This window comes from Pseudophryne corroboree, chromosome 3, assembly GCF_028390025.1.
Source record: "Pseudophryne corroboree isolate aPseCor3 chromosome 3, aPseCor3.hap2, whole genome shotgun sequence".
Lineage (NCBI taxonomy): Eukaryota > Metazoa > Chordata > Amphibia > Anura > Myobatrachidae > Pseudophryne > Pseudophryne corroboree.
The window spans coordinates 516,552,522-516,578,322 of NC_086446.1; the positions used below are offsets into that span (position 1 = coordinate 516,552,522).

Here is a 25,801-nt window from a genome sequence, read left to right on the forward strand (position 1 = left end):
CCCACTTCCTGTCAATCACATTACGATCACCAGAACAAAGAAAAAACCTCGTATTGCCGTGAGTAAATTACCTAACTGCATAGCAAATTTACTTGGCACAGTCGCACTGCGGACGTTGCGCATGCGCATTAGCGACTAATCGCTCCGTTGCGAGAAAAAAATAACGAGCGAACAACTCGGAATGAGGGCCTTCATTCCGTCTGCCTCTGTTGTCGATAGCCGTCATTCTAGACTGTAAAGCACAGATTTCCTTGGATTGAGCAAAGATGGAGTCTCTCAACAGGGACATACAGGAGACATTGGCCTCTTGGTCTTCTTCTAGATTCACTAAGCGATCGGACAAGTGTGAGATTTCGCTTTTAATGGAGGCGAGCTCATTCCTAATGGTGTCTTTAAGGTCTTGCTTAGTAGGGAGTGACTTCATGAAGGTCAGAATTTCCCGGAGGTCCCGGCCTCCCGCTGTTACAGGATCAGCCATGTCGTCAGCCGGATTTGAGATCGAGGAGGCAGAGGGAGACGTCGGGGGGCGGGGTGAAGAATGGCTCTCCATCTGTGGGGATGTCAATGGATGAAGAAAAGGCCTCAGGTCTGTTTGAGATCTCGTGTTTTTTTGAGATCGGTTGTTGTTGTTGCTCCGTTTAGAGGATTTCGAGGTACGACTCATACTCCGGGGAGATAGCAGGGAGAGTGTTTGCAATAAGCTCAAGATACGTCAGAATCAAGAAGATACACAGAACAGCATGGCTCCCAGGGAGCTCCCAGGGAGCGGTCACTCCCCCGCGGCCTGGTCTCAGGCGACCATCAGGTGGCCTCACATAGAATAATGGAGGACGAGAGCACAAGATATTGCATCACTGCATGGAGCAGCAGCGTTGGCAGCCTGTGGCAAACCTATGGGGAGCTCTGAAGGAGGGGGGCGTCAGTTAGTAGAGGGATGCAACGAGGAAGGCACATGACCTCTATGGGGGGGAGAAAGATCCGGAGTAGGCACCCCGAGTGGGGTTCACCTGGTGGAGAGGAGATCTTTGTAGCACTCCCAGGATACAGGGCGGTCCACAAGGACACCTGCGAATCACACCTGCGCAGTCCCGGGTTGGGCCGTTGCAGCGCCCGGTATAAACAGTGTGCAGGGTCGAGCATAACTGTGGGCCGCGGCTGATGTGTTTCCGCTCCAGAGGGCGAGAGGGGGCCGTGCAGGGTGCGTGGGGGGTAATAGGGTAGCAGGTGGAGTCGTCCAGAGTACGGGACTACAACCCCAGGGGACGGCTGCATGTGGACAGAGGGCTGCTGTAGGTCCGGCGGCCTGTCTGCAGCAGGTGAGGGAGCGTTCTGACAGGAGGTCGCAGCGAGGGAGGGGGAAGGAGAGGAGAGCGGCTCGTGCAGGCTGGGGCGGTGGGTGAGGCTCACCTGGACTCCGAGGGACACCACCGTCGGGACACCGCCGTCGGGACTCCGCCGCCTCCTCCTCCGTCACTCGCGCTCCAAGATGGCCGCTGCCCGGGCTCTGGGGCTCCCGGCCCGGCTTCAGCCGGGTCTCTCGTCCCCCCCTCTGCTCGGTCAGCGTCCGCATTGAAGGCGGAGCAAGTCAGCAGCGGGGGGAAGATACAGGTACGTCCGTCAGGCTTTGCAGGAGAGCGCACCGCGTGGCGGGGTGGGGGTCATCCACAAATTGAGTCCCCGGCTTGCAGGCAGCGAGCAGGCCGCAGTCTGCAGGAGCCAGAATACTGGCTCCCCGACTCCGCAGCACCAGCTCACCACCTAGCAGATTGCTGACTGTCTCAAAACTGGGCTCAGAATATAAAAAGCGGGTGGGAAGGGGCTAGAATTAGCAATAAAAACACCCACTAACAGGGGAGCTCATTCAGGGTGCTGCCACCTAGATCAACCTCTAGGCCACGCCCCCCTTTATTTGTTATCATTTTGATGATTGTGGTTTACAGCTGAAGATAACCCCAAATCCAAAATCTCAGAAAAATAGAATATTACATAAAAAAAAAAAAAAAAAAGGATTTTAAACACAGACATGTCGACCTTTTTAAAAGTATAATCATGCATACTGTATGTACTAAGTACTTGGTTTGGGCCCCTTTTTGCATGAATTACTGCTTCAATGCGACGTGGCATGGATTCTATCAGCCTGTGGCACTGCTGAGGTGTTATCGAAGACCAGGATGATTCAATAGCGGCCTTCAGCGCTTCTGCATTGTTCGGTCTCATGTCTCTCATCTTTTTCTTGGCAATCCCACACCACCAACCTGTGGTTCATGTTCCTCTATTACATGACCACTCCCCTGTCCTTATCTGTGCACGTTCAATGCTGGGAGGCCTGGGTTGTGGAAAAGAACAAACAAAGTGGACTATCCTATGGCTCTTGGGTGGAGTGAGTATGAAATTAGGAGTTATACCAATGCTGTATTTGGGGATACTTGTGAGATACCTCCCTGCAATTATACATACATTTATCATGGCTCATGGTTGTTTGACCAGGGCAATTCAAACTCTGCAAACATAGAGCCTCCGCTACCATCCAGCCCCTGGTAATCACAGACACAGCAGGCACAGCCAGATGACATATATTTATATAAAGACTTATTGAGCATCTCTTCTAGACATATCCCAGAGGGACATATTTTAGGACTTAAGGGCACACCACAACTCTTGCATCTAGAATCTCCCGTAAGTTATTGCACCTCTGGACAGTCCTATAACATTAGTTGGAAGGAGCCTTGGTAGGATCAACATTTAATACCTACAGTGGTGTTACTGCTACTCATTCAAGCCAACCTCTCTATAGCGAGATACACCTGTGTAGGCTATAAGAATGGACCTGCATAGAGCTCCAGTCCTCAAGCAAGAAAAGTCCCCAGATCAACATCAAATTTAGAATAGAGACAGGTCATGCTATCAGGCGACACCAGAGGCTGAAATACAGTAGGAAATATAACTGAGAGATAGCTTTGCACACTTTTGCTTTATGCATAACATCCTTATGAAGGGAGTTGACCAAATTGGGGGTGTGGTGTGTGGGTGTGTGGGATGGTATTTACATTGAATTGTGCCCCAAATGCATGCTGTACCTGTAGATATCCATGAATATAAGTTTGGTCAAATGATTTAAAATGCAGAGGAAAAAACAAGTGACATAGAATGCAATTCTCAGCCCTGCACCATATATTAGGCCATACTGACCAATGAATATTGGACCAAAGGAGAAGAACCAGCTCAGTCCCCTAACAGCCCATGTTATATGCGCCAAATGAGACAAAAGGTGAAGGGACCCAATACTATGTTGAATAAGGTAATATATAGGGGTCCCATGGAGGGATCATCTGCACACCAAAGAAAGCCCTAAGAGCATCCCCAGTTAGCTCTCAGAGAAAATCAAGTACATGAACAAACTCGGAGCAAGAAAATAGAAACGTGTCTATTCCTCATCCCCAATTGCCTTGGGGATTTGAAAAGTGGCAAGTAAGACTCATACCACACTAGGTGGAAGTACTGTATGGGTAACGAGAGGACCTGGCCATCCGTCCCGGCGCCGACTTCGCAAATGTGCGTGAGGAGGAGCAGAAAATTCCAGTGCTCAGGGAAGGGGTGCCGGGTGTGGAGGAGACAGTGAGTGACACACTGCCCCGGCCTCCGGCGCCTTGCTCTCAGACTCTCAGCGGCCGCCAGGCAGAAGTACATCCATCCCAGCACCAGCTTCTCAAATGTGCGGGGGACATGTGTAGGGCGGGTGATCACCTTTTCCGCCCCTGTCTAGATCTGCCACTGGTCATCGCCCCTTCCAGTAGGTGAGAAGAAACTGGTAGGGTCGTGCTGGGTGGCGTTGGATGAGGGAAGAAGACAGAAGGCTGCAGGGTTTCCTGGGAGGAGGCATGACCATCCCTCCCAGCATGCAGGAAGTACTGGCTGGCTGGAAGCTGCTTCAATGATTAATGACTCTGGAGGCTGTGATACTGAGGTAAGAGCTAGGTGCAGGCATGTCCAGATGCTGCTGCGCCCCGTAGCAGCTGCACTCCCTGCAACTATCGTAGCTACGCCTTTGGTCGTAGGTACGTCTTGTGCATGAAGTACACAGGAAGAAGATAATGGGGTATATGCAAATGCGGTCAAATTGCTGCAAATGTCGAAAAACAGGGCATTTTCGACACAAAAAAAAAATTCGACAGTACAGTACTTTTCGACAAAAAAACGGACGTTTCAGATTCGACTTTTTAAAATTTGACAGTTGTTAAATACGACATGTCGCCAATGGTAAAAATGCGGCTTTTCAACAAAAGTATATTCAATTGAAGAATGTCGATTCGACAACAGTGCTTTTCGACAGTAATTTCGTCAATTTCATTCCGCCTCACTTTGCTGGCGGAATCTAATAAAAAAAATGTTAAAACATTTTTTTTGTGTTTTTTTATTGCTAATAGCATATCTATTTATATTAGAAGGGATTATGGGGGTAATTCCAAGTTGATCGCAGCAGGAAAATTTTTAGCAGTTGGGCAAAACCATGTGCACTGCAGGGGAGGCAGATATAACATGTGCAAAGAGAGTTAGATTTGGGTGGGTTATTTTGTTTCTGTGCAGGGTAAATACTTGCTGCTTTATTTTTACACTGCAAATTAGATTGAAGATGGAACACACCACAACCAAATCTAACTCTCTCTGCACGTGTTATATCTGCCTCCCCTGCAGTGCACATGGTTTTGCTCAACTGCTAAAAATTTTCCTGCTGCGATCAACTTGAATTACCCCCTATGTTCTTGGTTTGTCTATTAGGAGACAGAAGTATTATATATACTCCTAAGCATAACCATCCTCGGGCACTTTGAGCGGGTCCTGGTTGTAAAAATACAGGGGGGGTATAAATGACAGGGGATCCCCCGTATTTTCACACCAGCACCAGGCTCTAAGTCCGGTCCTGGTGCCAAAAATACGGGGGACAAAAAACGTAGGGGTCTCCTGTATTTTTAACACCAGCACCGGGCTACACTAGTCAGAGAGATAATGCCACAGCCGGGGGACACTTTTATATCGGTCCCTGCGGCCCTGGCATTAAATCACTAACTAGTCACCACTGGCCGGGGTACCCTGGAGGAGTGGGGACCCCTTAAATCAAGGGGTCCCCCCCTCCAGCCACACAAGGGCCAAGGGTGAAGCCTGGGGCTGTCTCCCCCATCCATGGGCTGCGGATGGAAGGCTGATAGCCAAGTGACACAAAGAAAGAATATTGTTTTTTGCAGCAGAACTACAAGTCCCAGCAAGCCTCCCCCACAAGCTGGTACTTAGAGAACCAAAAGTACCAGCATGCGGGGGGGGGGGGGGGGAACGGGCCCGCTGGTACCTGTAGTTCTACTGCAAAAAAAATACCCAAATAAAAACAGTACACGCACACCGGGAAAGTAAAACTTTATTTACATACATGCATGCCGACACACACATACTTACCTATGTTCACACGCCGACTCTGTCCACTTCTCCAAGTAGAATCCATTGTGTACCTGAAAATAAAATTATACTCACCAAAATCCAGTGTAGCATCTGTCTTGTTCTATTTTGTAATCCACGTACTTGGCAAAAAAACAAACCGCATTTACCCAGACCACGCACTGGTGGTCCCGAAAGCCGGGACCCCCCGTGACTCCTGTCACAGAGGGTCCCTTCAGCCAATCAGGGAGCGCCACGTCGTGTCCTGATTGGCTGTGCGCGTCTGAGCTGTCAGATGGCGCATTGCGCTGCCGCTCCATTATCTTCAATGGTGGGAACTTTGCGGTCAGCGGTGAGGATACTCGCGGTCAGCGTGGATTACAAAAAAGAACAGGACAGATTCTACACTGGATTTTGGTGAGTATAATTTTATTTTCAGGTACACCGTGGATTCTACTTGGAGAAGTGGACAGAGTCGGCGTGTGAACATAGGTAAGTATGTGTGTGTATCGGCATGTATGTAATAAAGTTTTACTTTCACGGTGTGCGTGTACTGTTTTTATTTGGGTATTTGTTTTTGCAGTAGAACTACAGGTACCAGCGGGCCTGTTTTCCCCTTGCATGCTGGTACTTGTGGTTCTCCAAGTACCAGCTTGCGGGGGAGGCTTGCTGGGACTTGTAGTTCTGCTGCAAAAAACAATATTCTTTTATTTGACACAAGGCTATCAGCCCCCCATCCGCAGCCCTTGGATGGGGGGACTGCCTCGGACTTCACCCCTGGCCCTTGGGTGGCTGGAGGGAGGGGACCCTTGATTTAAGGGGTCCCCACTCCTCTAGGGTACCCCGGCCAGGGGTGACTTGTTAGTGATTTAATGTCAGGGCCGCAGGGACCGATAGAAAAGTGTCCCCCGGCTGTGGCATTATCTATCTGACTAGTGGAGCCCGGTGCTGGTGTTAAAAATACGGGGGACCCCTACTCTTTTTGTCCCCCGTATTTTTTGCACCAGGACCGGACGCAGGGCACGGTGCTGGTTGTGAAAATATGAGGGATCCACTGTAAAAAAAATTCCCGTATTTTTACAACCAGGACCGGCTCAAAGAACCCGAGGCTGGTTATGCTTAGGAGGGGCGACCCCACACAATTTTTTTCGGGGTTTTTAAAACATTTTTGTGCCGTCCAAAAAGTCGAATCCAGGACGCACACTATCCGTCAATTGGTCCGTTTTTCGACAGCGGGACTGTCGAATCCGTTTTTTATTGAATATGTCGAATTCGGGTCCCGGCGGGAGGGTATGTGACTGTCGAATTGTGTTGAATTTAAAAACGGTCGATACCCCAATATCTTTAGGAATATTTATTGAAGATTTGCATGTAAGATATGGAACAGTCTTGGTTTGAACAAAGTCTGTACTTAGTAAATAACTTGAACAGGTGACAGCATGAGAAAGAAATAACTTGAACTGAACTGGAATAGGAAGACAACTGGATGTGGATTCAGCTTGGAAGCTGATATACTTGATACAGACTGGAACGGAAGAGAAAACGAGCTGGAGTCAGCCTGGAAGCTGATATATTTGAACCGTACTGGAACCGGAGAGACAGATGGAACTGAAGTCAGCCTGGAAGCTGATACACTTGAACCGCACTAGACACAAGTAGACACTGGATGGATTGCTCTGGGACTGGAATAGCAACACACTCTAGAATAGTGGATCTCAACCTCGGTCCTCAAGTACCCCCAACAGTTCATGTTTTCCAGGTCACCTAGCAGTTGAACGGGTGTATTTATTACTCACTGACACATTTTAAAAGACCCACAGGTGGAGCTAATTATTTCACTTGAAGTCCTGTGAGGAGACCTGGAAAACATGAACTGTTGGGGGTACTTGAGGACCGAGGTTGAGAACCACTGCTCTAGAACAAACTAGAAAGAAAACATAGCTCCTGGAAACAAAATAAACGTGTAAGTACTAAATGCTGAAAACACTGATCTGGCAATGCTGCTGGAATCACAATACAGTTGCAAGTACTTAGCACTGGAAACACAGTGCTGGCAGTGCTGCTGGAGTCTTAGTGCAGGTGAAATACTCTGAGCTGGATCATAGTGCTGATAATACTGCTGGTATCTTGGTTTGAAGGAAATAAACAGGACTACAGGAACAAGAGGTGAACACTGGTATTTGAGCCTGAATGCAGCTGAGATAGTGATGTTGTACTGTACTATTTGCTAGAACTCTGTCTAGCCCTTTTATGCTCCTTGCTGGTAATCCATTGGACAGCGGAATCATGTGACTAACCGATGCTTGTGGTTAGAGGATTTGCAATCAGCTGATCCACAGCAACATGGGCCCATGACAATGGGGGTCCAGAGCAGAGTTCAGGGGTGACGGAGCCAGTACAGCAACAGAATGCTGGAAATTTGGTGAATGCCTTTGAAAGCGTTGTATATGTGAATGGTAAGGTAATGACTGCTTTACCACCAGAAGGGGTACCATACTTTGTATTAAAAATGATTTATTGCACTGTGTTGCTTGTTTGCAGGGTAAAAGGGTAGACCAGTTTTTGATTCCCCGAATTCACAAGCAGATGGTAATGAGGGTGGCTCACACTCATATTTGGGGTAGACATCTAAGGGGAAAAAAAACTCTTCAGCATATACAGTTAAGGTTCTTTTGGCCAAGCATTTATGCGGTAGTAAAGAAATATTGTCAAAAGTGCCAAGTGTCTAAGACAGAACCCCGGACAGAATTTAGGGCACACTTGGTTCCCCTGCCTATCACCTCCTTGCTTTTTTGAGCAAATTGGTATGGATTTGATAGGGCCAGTGAAGAAATCTGCTCATAGGCATCAATATATATTAGTAGTGGTTCACTATGCCACCAGATACCCAGAGGCCATACCACTATGTAATATGAAGTTTAGTAGTTTTGCCAGGGAATTGCTAATTCTATGGTCCTGGTTGGGAATACCAAAAGAGGTTCTGATAGACCATGGTACCCCTTTTATCCCAAAATTAATGAAAGATCTTTGTCATCTCTTAGGGGTGGATCGATTTACTACTTCAGTTTACCACCAACAGACAGATGGCCTAGTTGAATGCTTTAACTGAACCCTTAAGCAAATGCTAAAAAGGGTGGTGTCTCAGGAGAAGCATGATTGGGACCTACTTATACCCTATCTGATGTTTTCAGGTCAAGAGGTAACCCAAACCTCTACAGGTTTTAGCCCTTTCGAACATCTTTTTGGTAGACAACCCAGGTGAATTTTAGATCTGGTAAAAGAAGGGTGGGAGCAACAGTCTTCACAAGAGCCTAACATCATTGAGTTTGTGGCCCAACTGTATGAACGTTTAAAGCAAATTGAGCCACTTATGAACAAGCACATGAACAGGGCTCTACAGCGTCAAAAACTTAGTTAAGACATTACTGCAGTTAACTAGTCTTTTAAACTGGAGATAAGGTACTGGTTCTCGTGCCCACCACTGAAAGTAAAATGTATGCCCAGTGGCAAGGCCCATATGAGATGATAGAGGTGGTGAAACCTGTTAAATATAAGGTTTGGCAAGAGGGTAGAAGGAAGTCCAAATACAAATCTACCATGTGAATTTACCAAAACTCTGGAAAGAAAATACCAGTCAACCCTCTTTTGTGGCCGTGAAAACCACAGATTGTCAGGTTCCTATGGAAGTCACCTTAAGTCCCAGCCAGAAACACTAAGTTGTAGACTCAGCAGCACAGTACCAGGATGTATCTAGGGGTCATAGTGGAGTCAAACAGTGAATGGAATAATCCCATTTTTTTAGTGGCTAATTCTTAAGGAGCCTTAAGATTCTGTAATGATTTCTGAAAATTAAAAATAATATGTCTCAGTTTTCACTGAGTTGACAAATTAGTCAAAAATTTAGCAAAAAGTTAGTATCTCACTACTCTTAACTTAACAGAAGAGTACTGACAAATTAATTTGACTGAAGCTGCAAAGGCCAAGACAGCCTTTTCTACTTCAGGGGGTCTCTTTCAGTACTGCTCTTTAGGTTACATGGGGCCCCTGCAACTTTCAAAAGAGCTATGAACAAGTTGTCCCAGCCTCATATAGAATATGCCACAGCATATTTAGATGATATTGTAATAGTTAGCTCTGACTGCTAGCTCAGAGAAGACTGCCATTGGAATGGTGAAGGCAAAGTATTTGGGTTATATTTTAGGCAGAGGGTAAGTCAGGGGCGAATCCAGAACAAAATGACAGGGGGGGCACCATGACAGAGGAAATGAGGGGGAGGTACTTTACAGCCCACATATGACGCACGTGCTCCAGAAAAATGGGTGTGGCCTTGCAACAATAGGTGTGGCTTCAAAGAGAATGCCATATCCATGAGGCAGTGGGTGAAGCCACAGAATGTGACATGGCAAGATTGTTCATAACATAGTGGATAACGGGGAAAGATAGTGGGTGACAGGGAGAGGCAGACAGGAGGGAGGAGTGATGGGGAGAAATAGTGGGAGACATAAAGGCAGTGGGTGACAGGGAGAATGTGACGGGGAGAGGCAGTGGGTGTTGTCAGGTAGAGAGTCAATGGGTGACAGGAGAGGAAAGTGATGGGGAGAGATAGTTGGAGACAGAAAGGCAGTAGGTAACAGGCAGTTGGATCTATATATGGGACACCGGTCTAGATGGGAATGGGGCAGAGAGATGGTGGTGGGCAGGGGAAACACTAGGCTGTAGAAGGGGGTACACTGGGCTGAATGAGGGGATGTCCTTGCTGAGGGGCAGTGAGATGGAGGCAGGAGGCTGGGAGAGGGGAAACACTGGGCAGGCAGGGTGGTAGATACTGGGATAAGGGAGTTAGTGAGATGGTGGGGGACCCTGGGCTGGATTGGGGGGCCCAGGGCACTATGAATGGGGAGGCACTTGGCAGGATGGGAAGGGGGCAGTGAAAGGGGTAACACTGGGAAGGTGAGGAGGGATCAGTATTTCTAGACTCACTGGGGGGTTCTAGATGGGAAAGCAGTACGATGGGAACAGTGGGGTGGTTGGGGAGGGAAAGAGAAACATTGGGCTGGCAGGATGGGAGATACTGGTGCTGGGGGCAGTAATGGTGGGGGCACTAGGCTGGAGAAGGGGCCAGACACTGAGAGAGCACTGGTCTGCTGCTGTTTCTGTCTGGCCCTGCACAGGCAGGTGCAGCACCGCACACTCACTCAGTAGCCCTTCCCCAGTGTCTCTGCACCCTACCTGCTTCCTCGGTCCCCAGCTCAGCTCAATCACCCCTGCACTGCCAACGCTGTGCAGGGATCTGTCTCCTGGTGGTGGGTCCGGCTTCCTCCATCTTACAGGCGACGGCATTGGCGGCTCTCACTCCCCCGCAATCATCGTTCCGCGGAGCCCCGCCTCCCCCGTGTACTAGTGCAGCCAGGGAGAGGGTGACACTAAAGCCCAGCCCGCGAATCAGAATGCAGGAGGCAGAGCTGGGCTGATCGTGTAGCAACAGGAAGGAGGGACTGACAGCCGGCAGCCTCATTGTGCAGTGCAGTATTGAAAAAAAATCACCTCCTAAATGACAGGGGGGGCACGTGCCTTGGTGCCCTTCCCCCCTTGAATCTGCATATGGGGTAAGTTAAGACTCAATCTAATGAAGTAGAAGCAGTGCTCACATGGCCTAAACCAAATGTAAGTCACAACTCTCTTTTCTGGGTCTAGCAGGCTATTATCACAGACAGTATAGGATGGACTTGCTTCACTAATATCGTCACTGGTCATCTCCCTGTTGTCATAGATTACTGTTTCATATGCCTGAACAAATGCTCTGTAGAATTGTGAAAACCACATCAAAATCCATCCAGTGGTTCTGGAGATTAGCCCGAATGAACAGACAGATGCCTACCGGGAACTTTATTTTAAACTATGTGAAGATAGTATTGGCAAATATAATATTTTTCCACCCATAATACCTACTCGTGGAAACCTTATAAATTGTGACCTTTCAGTCTTTCCACATTGGGGGTGGGGGGTGGGGGGAGGGGGGACTCACCTGCTACTACAATAGGGTTTTTCTGAAATGTCTCTACAGTCATCGGACATGTGAGACTCAACAGTCCCCAAACAAAGAGATTCTCTTCATTTATGATCCATGCAGAGCTGTTTCTAGACAATTTCGCTACTAGTGCAAGTATTTAAAAAAAATGCACACACCCCCATAGACATTCAAAAATGCGGCCCCCCCATAGACATAAAAAATATATATTGCGTGTAATGAAGGTGCAGCGAGGGGGCATGGCTTTGCTAAACTAGTCATAGCCTCACTACAATATGTGTGGCCTTGCAGTAAAAGACTACCTTGCACCCCAGTTTTTGACCCTGCAACAACAGACCTCGGTCACTACAGGAAAAAAAAGAAAACATTCCACCATATTAAGCCCCACACAGTGCAGTAATGCCTCTTGCACCAAATTATGCCCCCTGCACCATATCATGCCATACACCTCAAAGCCCATAATACATTATGTCCTACAGTAAAGCTTCTAATTACTTTTACCTGCTCATTGACAGGGGTTTCATGTGCTGTATGTCATGCTTGTTGCAAGGGGTTTCATGTGCTAGGGGTCATGCTCGTTACCAGGGGTTTCATGCTCTGGAATCCATGCTCATTGCCAAGGGTAATGCTCGTTGCCAAGGGTAATGCTCAATGCCAAGGGTGTATAGGCGCTGAGCAAAGTACTATGGAAGAGAGAGGAGAGGGAGCAAAAATAGGATTTGGGTTAGCTACCGGTAAATCCTTTTCTCGTAGTCCGTAGAGGATGCTGGGGTTCACATTAGTACAATGGGGTATAGACGGGTCCACCAGGAGCCATTGGCACTTTAAGAGTTTGAGAGTATGGGCTGGCTCCTCCCTCTATGCCCCTCATACCAGACTCTGTCTAGAAACTGGGCCCGAGGAGATGGACATCTTCGAGAGGAGGATTATACACAGATAGTGGTGAGATTCATACCAGGTCACACATATAAGGCACGTCAAGCCAACGAAGCTTGAACAATCAGCAACTGCTGAAACAGTACTTACCAAGTAACAATGCAGTACTCAACTAAAACGAAGTTGAACTGTACCAAATAACAATTGCAGGAAAACGAAGCGCTGGGCGGGCACCCAGCATCCTCTACTGACTACGAGAAAAGGATTTACTGGTAGGTAACCAAAATCCTATATTCTCCTACGTCCTAGAGGATGCTGGGGTCCACATAAATACCATGGGGATGTACCAAAGTTCGAATCTCCTGCAGAACTGATTGACTGAACTTCAGATCATCAGAGGCCAAAGTATCGAACTTGTAAAACTTTGCAAACATGTTTGACCCAGACCCAGTTGCAGCTTGGCAAAGTTGCACTGCCGAGACACCCCGGGCAGCCGCCCAGGAAGACCCCACCTTATGAGTAGAGTGGGCCTTAACAGATTTTGGTCACGGCAGTCCTGCCATAAAATAAGCGTGCTGGATAGTGAACCTAATCCAGCGAGAAATAGTCTGCTTAGAAGCAGAACACCCAATTTTCTTGGGATCATATAGGACAAACAGAGTCCGACTTTCTGTGACGAGAAGTTCTCTTCACATATATCTTCAGGGCCCTTACAACATCCAAGGACTTTGATGTAATTGAGGAGTCAATAGCCACTGACACCACAATAAGTTGGTTGATATGAAATGCCGACACAACCTTCAGAAGAAACTGCTGACGTGTCCGGAGCTCAGTTCTATCTTCGTGGAAGATCAAGTAAGGGCTTTTACAGGATAAAGCTCCCAATTCGGACACGCGTTTAGCAGAAGCTAAGGCCATCAACGATACCGCCTTCCATGTAAGATATTTGACCTCAACCTCCTGTAGAGGCTCAAACCAATCCAACTGGAGGAACTGCAACACCACGTTAAGGTCCCAAGGCGCTGTTGGCGGTACAAAGGGAGGTTGGATGTGCAGAACTCCCTTCAAAGAAGTCTGAACCTCAGGGAGGGCAGCCAATTGTTTCTGAAAGAAAATGGATAGGGCCGAAATCTGGGCCTTCACAGATCCTAACCTAAAGCAGGAAGAGGAGAAAATGTCTAAGTTGAAACTCCACCATAGGAAACTTCTTGGATTCACACCAAGAGACATATTTCATCCAAATACTATGGTAATGTTTAGACGTTACCCCTTTCCTAGCCTGTATGAGGGTAGGAATGACCTTCTTCGGAAATGCCCTTCCGAGCAAGTATCAGGCACTCAACTTCCATGCCGTCAAATGTAGCCGCGATAAGTCTTGATAGGCGAACGGTCCCTGCTGCAGCAGGTCCTCCCGAAGAGGAAGAGGCCTCAGTTCTTCTTGCAGTAGATTCAGGAGGTCCGTGTAACAAGCCCTTCTTGGCCAGTCTGGGGCAATGAGGATCACTTGACCCTTGTTCTCCTTATGAGCTTTAGGATTCTTGAAATGAGTGGGAGTGATGGAAACATGTACACTGACTGGAACACCCACGGAGACACCAGGGCAACCACTGCCTCTGCCTGTGGGTCCCTGGACCTGGAATAATAACGCTGAAGTTTCTTGTTGAGACAAGAGGCCATCATGTCTATTTGGGATAATCCCCAAAGGTCTGTTATTTCCTTGAACACCTCCGGGTGGAGACCCCACTCCCATGAATGGAGATCATGTCTGCTGAGGAAGTCTTCTTCCCAGTTGTTTACTCCTGGAATGAAGATGGCTGACAGTGCCAACGCGTGCTTTTCTGTCCAGAGGAGTATTCTTGTCACCTCTGACATTGCCGCTTTGCTGTTCGTTCCGCCTTGTCAGTTTATGTAAGCCACTGTTGTTACGTTGTCCGACTGCACTTGAATGGCCCAATTTCTTAGAAGAGGGACCGCCTGAAGAAGACCGTTGTAAACGGCTCTTAGTTCCAGGATGTTGATGGGCAGGCCAGCTTCCAGGCTTGACCACTGTCCTTGGAAGGTTACTCCTTGAGTGACTGCTCCCCAGCCCCGAAGGCTCGCATCCGTGGTTAGAATGATCCAGTCCTGAATCCCAAGCCTGCAGCCCTCCAGAAGGTGAGGCAATTGGAACCACCAGAGGAGTGAAATCCTGGTGCATGTGAAGATGAGATCCCGACCACTTGTCCAGGAGATCCAGTTTGAAAGTCTGAGCGTGGAACCTCCCGTACTGTAAAGTCTCGTAAGAGGCCACCATCTTTCCCAATAAGCAAATGCATTGATGAAAACCGACACCCGGGCAGGCATCAGGACATCCCGGACCATAGCTTGTATCACCAACGCCTTTTCCTGCGGAAGAAACACCTTTTGCACTTCCGTATCCAAGATCATTCCCAGAAAGGACAACCTCTGGGTTGGTTCCAAATGTGACTTTGGAAGGTTCAGAATCCAATCATGACTCTTGAGGAGGCATGTTGTGAGAACAATGGACTGCAGCAGCTTCTTCTTGGACGATGCCTTTATCAGCAGATCGTCCAGATACTGAATGATGTTCACACCCTGCCTGCGGAGGACAACCATAATTTCTGCCATCACCTTGGTAAACACCCTTGATGCTGTGGAGAGGCCGAATGGCAGGGCCTGGAACTGGAAATGACAGTCCAGCAAAGCGAAACAGAGATAAGCCTGATGCAGCAGCCAGATCGGAATGTGGAGGTATGCATCCTTGATATCCAGTGATGCCAGGAATTCCTCCTCTTCCAGACCTGATATCACTTCTCTGAGAGACTCCATCTTGAACTTGAACTCCTTTAGAAAAGGGTTCAATGATTTTAGATTCAGAATGGGTCTGACCGAACCCTCCGGTTTCTGTACCATGAATAGGTTCGAAATGTAACCTTTGTTCTGCATGTGAGATGGTACTGGCACAATGACCTGTGCCTCCACCAGTTTTTGGACAGCGTCTTGTAGTACAGTGCTGTCTGCCAACAGAGTTGGTAAGCCCGATTTGAAAAAGCGATGGGGGAGACTTTGAAATTCCAGCCTGTATCCCTGGGATACAATATCTATCACACAGGGATCCAGGCCGGACGATACCCAGATCTGACTGAAGTGTCTGAGTCTCGCTTCCACCGGTCCCACCTCCAGGCCGCACGGTCCACCGTCATGCGGAGGACTTTGGCGTACCTAAAGCAGGCTTTTGTTCCTGGGAACCTGCAGCTGCAGGTTTCTTGGACTTAACTCAACCTCCCGTAAAGTAGGTATTGGACGGTCTGGCCTTTCTAAGCTTGTTAGGCCGAAAGGACTGCATTGCAGATGAAGAGAAGGATTTCTTCGGAGAAGGTGCTGCTGAGGGAAGAAACAGAGACTTACCCGCTGTAGCCGTTGACATCCACGCCTCTAGAACTTCCCCAAAGAGAGCCTGACCTGTATAGGGTAGGGACTCCACACTTTTTCTGGATTCCTCGTCGGCTAACCACTGGCGCAGCCACAGTCCCCGACGAGCTGAAACAGACATGGAAGATATTCCCGCAGCCATGGAACCCAGGTCTTTCATGGATTCTACCATAAAACCTGCTGAATCATGTATGTTGCGTAAATATAATGCAACGTCATCCCTATCCATCGTATCCAAATCCTCAAGTAAGGTAGCCGACCACTTTACTATTACATTTGCAATCCATGCAGTAGCAATAGTGGGACATAATATAGCCCCTGAAGCAGTGTACATTGATTTAAGCGTATTATCAATTTTTTTTATCAGCCGGCTCCTTTAAGGCGGTAGATCCTGGAACAGGCAAAACCACCTTCTTTGAGAGTCTGAACACAGATGCGTCAACAATTGGCTGGTTTTCACATTTTTTCCTATCCTCTGCAGGGAAAGGAATTGCCACCTGGACCCTTTCAGGGACCTGGATTTTTTTCTCAGGGTTTTCCCATGCTTTTTCAAATATAGCATTCAATTCCTTTGATGCAGGGATGGTTAGCGAGGTTTTTTATTTTCAGTGAAAAAGGCCTCCTCAACCTGCTCGGTTGTGGTATCATTAACATTCAACACATCCCTGATAGCCTCTATCAACAATTGCACCCCCTTTGCAAGAGATGCAGACACCCGCAACACATCCCCATCACCGTCTGTGGTGTCAGAATCGGTATCCGTGTCGCCTTTTGTGACATGCACAAGCACACGTTTGTTGGGGTATATAGCGGGGAGTCCTGAGGTACCAGAAACCGGCCATACTGCCATATAGCAACGTAATACCTGGGTTGCAGATTCATTACTTGCAACCCTGTCAGAAATCTGAGAAATCCAAGATTTGATAGAGGAAAACCACTCAGGTTCCCTTGCTGGTATCGGTGCTAAACCAGTGCTATCCTGATTACATGGAATGGGATCATCCTGGGTGGATGAATCCTCTGCAGCATATGACACAGTGTCCCTGGACATAGCTAAAGGAGACCACCAAACACTCCACACACACACACACACACACACACACACACACACACACACGTGGGGGCAGACAGAGTCCCCCCCCCCCCCCTAAGAATGGCAAGAGAGACACAGAGATTGGAGCCAACCCACACACAGCACTTTAATACCCCTTTCACACAGCCCAAAATTTCCCGGGTTAAAACACATGAACGCGCATCAACCTGGGAAAGGGTGCAGGGACAAAAACCCTGGTTCAGTATGAAAGGTGCAGACCTGGGATGTCTCGGCTCCAAATGCTGGTATGAAAGGTGCCAACCCGGGAATGTCCCTGCATGAGCCCGTGGCAGAATTCCCGGGTTTCTGGTGTGAAAGGGGTATTAGTAAAGGGAGACCTCTTGTTAGCGCTGACTGTGCACCTTAATAGGACACTCAGTCGTATTACAGCCTCCCCTCCCTTCTACAACCCCCTGGTACCGTGTACAGATAGTTGGAGTTGCTGTGGAGGGACCTGTTCTTCCTCTCAGCGCTGTGAAGGCAGGAAAATGGCGCTGAAACGCTGCTGGGTCCGCTCTGCGGAGAAGCTCTGCCCCCTTAATGGCGCTGTCTTCCTGCTCTTCATGGATTATACTGGCCTGAGGAAATTGTGCTGGCTGAGATCCGAGGACCCCGCCAGGCTTCTGGACCAGTGTAGGGGGTAAGCGCTGGCCCTGGGCGCCCGTCACAATGCTGCACCATGTGCCTCTGAGCCTTCCCAGGAGCGCAGTTAATACTGCGCTCCCTCCCCGCTGCCGCCATCTTCACAGGGGTTGGCGGCATGCTGCTGGGGCGAGCGGTCCCCTGTGGTGGAGAACGATCAGATCCCTCTGGAGCTCAGTGTCCAGTCAGTGGAGACAGTGGCTCAGACCCCGCAGGGCGGACACTGCTCCGCCCTTATTCCCTCGCTGCAGGAAAGCTGTTGCCAGCAGCTTCCCTGTAAAATAATAAACTCTAAAAATAAACTTTTCCAGAAAAGCTCTGTAGAGTTCCCCTAGCTGTGACCGGCTCCTTCGGGCACATTTTCTAAACTGAGTCTGGTAGGAGGGGCATAGAGGGAGGAGCCAGCCCACACTCTCAAACTCTTAAAGTGCCAATGGCTCCTGGTGCGTCTATACCCCATGGTACTAATGTGGACCCCAGCATCCTCTAGGACGTAAGAGAAATAGGAGCCACAGTGTGCCGCGGCGGGTGCTTTGTACGATCGCATGGCTTGCCCGCCACTAGAAACAGCACTGGATCCGTGTTGTAAAGTGCTATTAGCCACTCCCATCTAGCAGCTAAATACATAGGGCTAACCTCTCTTCTCATGTATGCAAGCAATAAGAATTCAGAGTAGAGATAACCAATTCAATCGGCCACTCGTCTACCAGAGGTTAAATTGTGAACTGAATTTTGTATTTTTTTATTTTTTTATTTATGGTCTTCTGTATCATGATTTCACCATTCACAACACCTATTACAGCACTGAGAACAAAATGTACAGTAGTAGTTGTACAACCAACAAAAGTGGTAATTGTAAGTAAAATTCTGGATGAGTGTTTAAATACTAACATATTTCACTTTCACAGGCATATGCTTCGTTTGAGAGGGTAATGAAGTATTTGCCTGGCCCTCATCAGAAGATTTTTGAAGATTGTGAACGTTTAAAATGTTTCATTAAGGAGAAAATGAATTCTCACAGGAACACCCTGAATCCAGACTCCCCACGAGACTTTATAGACTGCCTCCTCATCCAAGCAAACAAGGTAAGAGGACATATATCGGCCAAGGATTAGTTGTATATATTATATAGGTATAATATAAATTAGTAAAACAAACAAGTGTACAGGCAATAATCATACAATGCCAACAGGTAACTAATCTCCTTCTGTATGACACTGGAGCCCTAACATTAAGGTTTATTTAAGCAAATTTCGAGAATGTTCTCAATCTGCGTGAAGGATGGAATTCAATACAACAAAGCCACTCTGGCAAAGCAAGCAATGGAATCCTGTATACATGCAATCCATGGTACATGCATATGTTGATATTCATTTAGGCAGCAAAGTTTACATGAAAAAATGGTTTCCAAACTCGGTCCTCAAGGAGCACTAAAAGGTCACGTTTTCCAGGACACTGTTTATCACCGACTGTCACATTTTAAAATCCAAAGGTGTCCTGGAAAACATGAACTGTTAGTGCTCCTTACAGGACCAAGGGGGAGATGTATTAAGCCTGCAGAAGTAATAACGTAGAAGGTACAAGCCAATCAGTTCCTAACTGTCAAGTTACAGGCTGGGTTTGAAAAATGTCAGTTTGGAGCTGACTGGCTGGTGCGTTTATTACCTTCCACTCTATCACTACTCCAGACTTCATACGTCTACCCCCAAGTTTGGGAACCACTGCTCTAGAAAATTAGAAAATTAGGCATGTACGTTTCTACCACATTTTACCATGACCTTTAGTCCTAATGAAAAGCAGAAACATTTGTTCATGAGGATCAGGAATTATCACGCATGTAATATTTCCATGGTCCTTTTCTCATGTTGTGCTCTTTCCTTAATGCCCCAATATTGTATCAAAATCACTTGTGAACAAGCAGTAAGAGACTGGAAAAAAGGTCATTGGACTTTGAAATGTGTGCAAGGCAGCTTTCACAGGCCAAATTCCCCAAGGTGTCACCACACCCAACACAGAAATTTAAACAAAAAGAAGGTGGAGAATTCTATGTCTGTATAAGCGCTGTAAAGATGGAACAATACAAAATATTATGTTCCTTAAGGGTTTTTCCTAGTAGATCTTCTGTTCCTTGGTTTTATTCTTTTCTTTCGGACAGATGTTTCTCAATCCCCAATAGGTATGTGGAAATAAATTAAACACCAAAAAATACAATATGTAGTATTGGTGGTCATTCCGAGTTGTTCGCTCGCAAGGCGATTTTAGCAGAGTTGCTCACGCTAAGCCGCCGCCTACTGGGAGTGAATCTTAGCTTCTTAATACGATGTATTCGCAATATTGCGATTACAAACTTCTTAGCAGTTTCAGAGTAGCTTCAGACTTACTTGGCATCTGCGATCAGTTCAGTGCTTGTCGTTCCTGGTTTGACGTCACAAACACACCCAGCGTTCGCCCAGACACTCCCCCGTTTCTCCAGCCACTGCTGCGTTTTTTCCGGAAACGGTAGCGTTTTTTCCCACACGCCCATAAAACGGCCTGTTTCCGCCCAGAAACACCCATTTCCTGTCAATCACACTACGATCGCCTGAGCGATGAAAAAGCCGTGAGTAAAAATACTAACTTCATAGCAAAATTACTTGGCGCAGTCGCAGTGCGGACATAGCGCATACGCACTAAGCGGAAAATCGCTGCGATGCGATGAAATTTACCGAGCGAACAACTCGGAATGACCACCATTGTTTTTACAATATGTATGTCCTTTTAAACACCATATTTCTACAAATCCAAAATGGAAGAAGGAGGGTTAGATAGGAGTCCCTCTATGATTTTAACCTGTGAGTGTGGTACGCATAATATTGAACCAATACATAAGGAGCCCGTTACCTTTATGTTCTTAATCTATTTGTGTCAAAAGTGAGTTGGGTACGCACCATTCATTCCATCTTGGTGAAGGTTACATGTGGGGTTTAGAAGACCAAAAGATACCTTTATGTACACTTACTGGGAGACTTTCCTATGAGTTGGGGTACGCCTTCTGTGCCAAAGCCTGCTTCTACATCTAACCCTCCTTCTTCCATTTTGGATTTGGAGAAATATGGTGTATAAATGGACATACATATTGTAAAAACAATACTACACATTGTATTTTCTCTTACGTCCTAGAGGATGCTGGGGACTCCGTAAGGACCATGGGGTATAGACGGGCTCCGCAGGAGACATGGGCACTCTAAAGACTTTAGGATAGAATGGGTGTGCACTGATTCCTCCATCTATGCCCCTCCTCCAGACCTCAGTTAGATCCTGTGCCCAGAGGCGACTGGATGCACTGCAGGGGAGCTCTCCTGAGTTTCTCTGAAAAAGACTTTTGTTAGGTTTTTTATTTATGCACTGCTGGCAACAGGCTCCCTGCATCTTGGGACTGAGGAGAGAGAAGCAGACCTACTTAAATGATAGGCTCTGCTTCTTAGGCTACTGGACACCATTAGCTCCAGAGGGTCGGAACACAGGTCTCATCCTCGCTGTTTGTCCCGGAGCCGCGCCGCCGTCCTCCTCACAGAGCCAGAAGATAGAAGCCGGGTGGGTATAAGAAGAAAGAAGACTTCAAAGGCGGCAGAAGACCTCAGATCTTCACTGAGGTAACGCACAGCAGTAACACTGCGCACCATTGCTCCCACACAGATCACACAAAACAGGCACTGTACGGGTGCAGGGCGCAGGGAGGGCGCCCTGGGAAGCATTATTAACCTCAAGGGACACTGGCAAAGGCAGTATATTAATAAACCCCCGCCAGTATAAATAATTTGAGCGGGACTGAAGCCCGGCGGTGAGGGGGCGGGGCTTGATCCTTCCAGCACTAACCAGCGCCATTTTCTCCACAGCACACTGCAGAAGCTGGCTCCCCGGACTCTCCCCTGCTGAACACGGTTACAGAGGGCATAAAAAGGGGGGGGGCACATGTAATTGGCGCAGTGAAGTGTATTTATATATATATATTGAGGACAATGTTGCCATTATACTGATCATGTAAAGTATACTACAAATAAATGAACAGTTGTATATATTGAAAAGCCTGGAGAGTGCCCCCTCTGAATTCTTATCTACAAATTTGAATACCTTGGTATTTGAGTGGACACCCCGGCATTTGTTTATTATGAAGATGTGAGTGCTACCGTTTGTTGGATCTATATATATATATATATATATATATATATAGTATATATTAGTGAAGAGCGGGTTCGGATCCTCGGGATCCGAACCCGCCCGAACTTCACATTTTTTTTACACGGGTCCGAGCGACTCGGATCCTCCCGCCTTGCTCGGTTAACCCGAGCGCGCCCTGAACATCATCATCCCGCTGTCGGATTCTCGCGAGATTCGGATTTTATATAAGGAGCCGCGCGTCGCCGCCATTTTCACACGTGCATTGAGATTGATAGGGAGAGGACGTGGCTGGCGTCCTCTCCGTTATATTAGACAAGAAAAGAGTAAACTGACTCAGTGACTTAGTTATAATTGTGGGGAGGATTGGGGACGGGGAGCAGCTGTTAGGGACTCGGAGTACAGTGCAGTGAGTTTAATCCTTTGTTTCTCTGCCTGAAAAAAACGCTCCACCATATCTGTGCTCAGTGTGCTGCACTGCTGCATGATATATCTGTGCTGAGTGCACTGCTCTGCTCACACTGCCTAATTGTGGGGACTGGGGAGCAGTTATAGCAGGAGTACAGTGCCCAGTTTTGCTGACAGTGACCACCAGTCCAGTATACATTTGTCTGCCTGAAAAACACTCCTGTGGTGGGTTTTTTTTTCTTCATACTAGTTTAGCAGTCTGCTGACAGTGTCCACCAGGTCCGTTATATACAGTATATTATTATATATATATAAGCAGTACAGTAGGCCACGGCTGTACCTACCTCTGTGTCGTCAGTGCACTCGTTGTCCATAAGTAATATAATACTATACTATCCATCCATCTACATTGTATACCTGTGATGTTTTTTTTTTCTTCATACTAGTTTAGCAGTCTGCTGGCAGTGTCCACCAGGTCCGTTATATACAGTATATTATATATATATAAGCAGTACGGTAGGCCATGGCTGTACCTACCTCTGTGTCGTCAGTGCACTCGTCGTCCATAAGTATAAGTAATACTATACTATCCATCCATCAACATTGTATATCTGTGGTGTTTTTTTTTTCTTTCTTCATACTAGTTTGTTTAGCAGTCTGCTGACAGTGTCCACCAGGTCCGTTATACAGTATATTATATATATAAGCACTAAGCAGCAGTACGGTAGGCCACGGCCGTACCTACCTCTGTGTCGTCAGTGCACTCGTCGTCCATAAGTATAAGTAATATTATACTATCCATCCATCTACATTGTATACCTGTGGTGTTTTTTTTTTCTTTCTTCATACTAGTTTGTTTAGCAGTCTGCTGACAGTGTCCACCAGGTCCGTTATACAGTATATTATATATATAAGCACTAAGCAGCAGTATGGTAGGCCACGGCTGTACCTACCTCTGTGTCGTCACTCGTCGTCCATAAGTATAAGTAATAATAGTATACTATCCATCCATCTACATTGTATACCTGTGGTGGCTTTCAGTTGTGCGCAAAATATGGAGAACAAAAATGTGGAGGTTAAAAAAATAGGGAAAGATCAAGATCCACTTCCACCTCGTGCTGAAGCTGCTGCCACTAGTCATGGCCGAGACGATGAAATGCCATCAACGTCGTCTGCCAAGGCCGATGCCCAATGTCATAGTACAGAGCATGTAAAATCCAAAACACAAAAGATCAGTAAAAAAATGACCCAAAAATCAAAATTAAAAGCGTCTGAGGAGAAGCGTAAACTTGCCAATATGCCATTTACGACACGGAGTGGCAAGGAACGGCTGAGGCCCTGGCCTGTGTTCATGGCTAGTGGTTCAGCTTCACATGAGGATGGAAGCACTCATACTCTCGCTAGAAAAAAGAAAAGACTTGCGGCAAAAGCACAGCAAAGAACTGTGCGTTCTTCGAAATCACAAATCCCCAAGGAGAGTCCAATTGTGTCGGTTGCGATGCCTGACCTTCCCAACACTGGACGGGAAGAGCTTACACCTTCCACCATTTGCACGCCCCCTGCAAGTGTTGAAAGGAGCACCCGCAGTCCAGTTCCTGATAGTGAAATTGAAGATGTCAGTGTTGAAGTACACCAGGATGAGGATATAGGTGTTACTGGCGCTGGGGAGGAAATTGACAAGGAGGATTCTGATGGTGAGGTGGTTTGTTTAAGTCAGGCACCCGGGGAGACACCTGTTGTCCGTGGGAGGAATATGGCCATTGACATGCCTGGTGAAAATACCAAAAAAATCAGCTCTTCAGTGTGGAAGTATTTCAACAGAAATGCGGACAACAGGTGTCAAGCCGTGTGTTGCCTTTGTCAAGCTGTAATAAGTAGGGGTAAGGACGTTAACCACCTCGGAACATCCTCCCTTATACGTCACCTGCAGCGCATTCATAATAAGTCAGTGACAAGTTCAAAAACTTTGTGCAACAGCGGAAGCAGTCCACTGCCAGTAAATCCCTTCCTCTTGTAACCAAGCTCGCGCAAACCACACCACCAACTCCCTCAGTGTCAATTTCCTCCTTACCCAGGAAAGCCAATAGTCCTGCAGGCCATGTCACTGGCAAGTCTGACGAGTCCTCTCCTGTCTGGGATTCCTCCGATGCATCCTTGAGTGTAACGCCTATTGCTGCTGGCGCTGCTGTTGTTGCTGCTGGGAGTCGATCGTCATCCCAGAGGGGAAGTCGGAAGACCACTTGTACTACTTCCAGTAAGCAATTGACTGTCCAACAGTCCTTTGCGAGGAAGATGAAATATCACAGCAGTCATCCTGTTGCAAAGTGGATAACTGAGGCCTTGACAACTATGTTGGTGTTAGACGTGCGTCCGGTATCCGCCGTTAGTTCACAGGGAACTATGCAATTTCTTGAGGTAGTGTGCCCCCGTTACCAAATACCATCTAGGTTCCACTTCTCTAGGCAGGCGATACCGAGAATGTACACGGACGTCAGAAAAAGACTCACCAGTGTCCTAAAAAATGCAGTTGTACCCAATGTCCACTTAACCACGGACATGTGGACAAGTGGAGCAGGGCAGACTCAGGACTACATGACTGTGACAGCCCACTGGGTAGATGTATTGCCTCCCGCTGCAAGAACAGCAGCGGCGGCACCAGTAGCAGCATCTCGCAAACGCCAACTCTTTCCTAGGCAGGCTACGCTTTGTATCACCGCTTTCCAGAATACGCACACAGCTGAAAACCTCTTACGGCAACTGAGGAAGATCATCGCAGAATGGCTTACCCCAATTGGACTCTCCTGGGGATTTGTGGCATCGGACAACGCCAGCAATATTGTGCGTGCATTACATCTGGGCAAATTCCAGCACGTCCCATGTTTTGCACATACCTTGAATTTGGTGGTGCAGAATTATTTAAAAAACGACAGGGGCGTGCAAGAGATGCTGTCAGTGGCCAGAAGAATTGCGGGCCACTTTCGGCGTGCAGGCACCGCGTACAGAAGACTGGAGCACCACCAAATAAAACTGAACCTGCCCTGCCATCATCTGAAGCAAGAGGTGGTAACGAGGTGGAATTCAACCCTCTATATGCTTCAGAGGATGGAGGAGCAGCAAAAGGCCATTCAAGCCTATACATCTGCCCACGATATAGGCAAAGGAGGGGGAATGCACCTGACTCAAGCGCAGTGGAGAATGATTTCAACGTTGTGCAAGGTTCTGCTGCCCTTTGAACTTGCCACACGTGAAGTCAGTACAGACACTGCCAGCCTGCGTCAGGTCATTCCCCTCATCAGGCTTTTGCAGAAGAAGCTGGAGGCATTGAAGGAGGAGCTAAAACAGAGCGATTCCGCTAGGCATGTGGGACTTGTGGATGGAGCCCTTCATTCGCTTAACCAGGATTCACATGTGGTCAATCTGTTGAAATCAGAGCACTACATTTTGGCCACCGTGCTCGATCCTAGATTTAAAACCTACGTTGGATCTCTCTTTCCGGCAGACACAAGTCTGCAGGGGTTCAAAGAACTGCTGGTGAGAAAATTGTCAAGTCAAGCGGAACGCGACCTGTCAACATCTCCTCCTTCACATTCTCCCGCAACTGGGGGTGCGAGGAAAAGGCTACGAATTCCGAGCCCACCCGCTGGCGGTGATGCAGGGCAGTCTGGAGCGACTGCTGATGCTGACATCTGGTCCGGACTGAAGGACCTGCCAACGATTACTGACATGTCGTCTACTGTCACTGC

At 47.6% G+C, this 25,801-nt stretch overlaps 1 pseudogene; it reads left to right on the forward strand.

Annotated features, from left to right (window-relative positions):
* Positions 1-266: 266 nt before the first annotated feature.
* LOC135057327 (cytochrome P450 2C31-like) overlaps positions 267-25,801 on the forward strand; it is a 76,274-nt pseudogene continuing 50,739 nt past the window's right edge.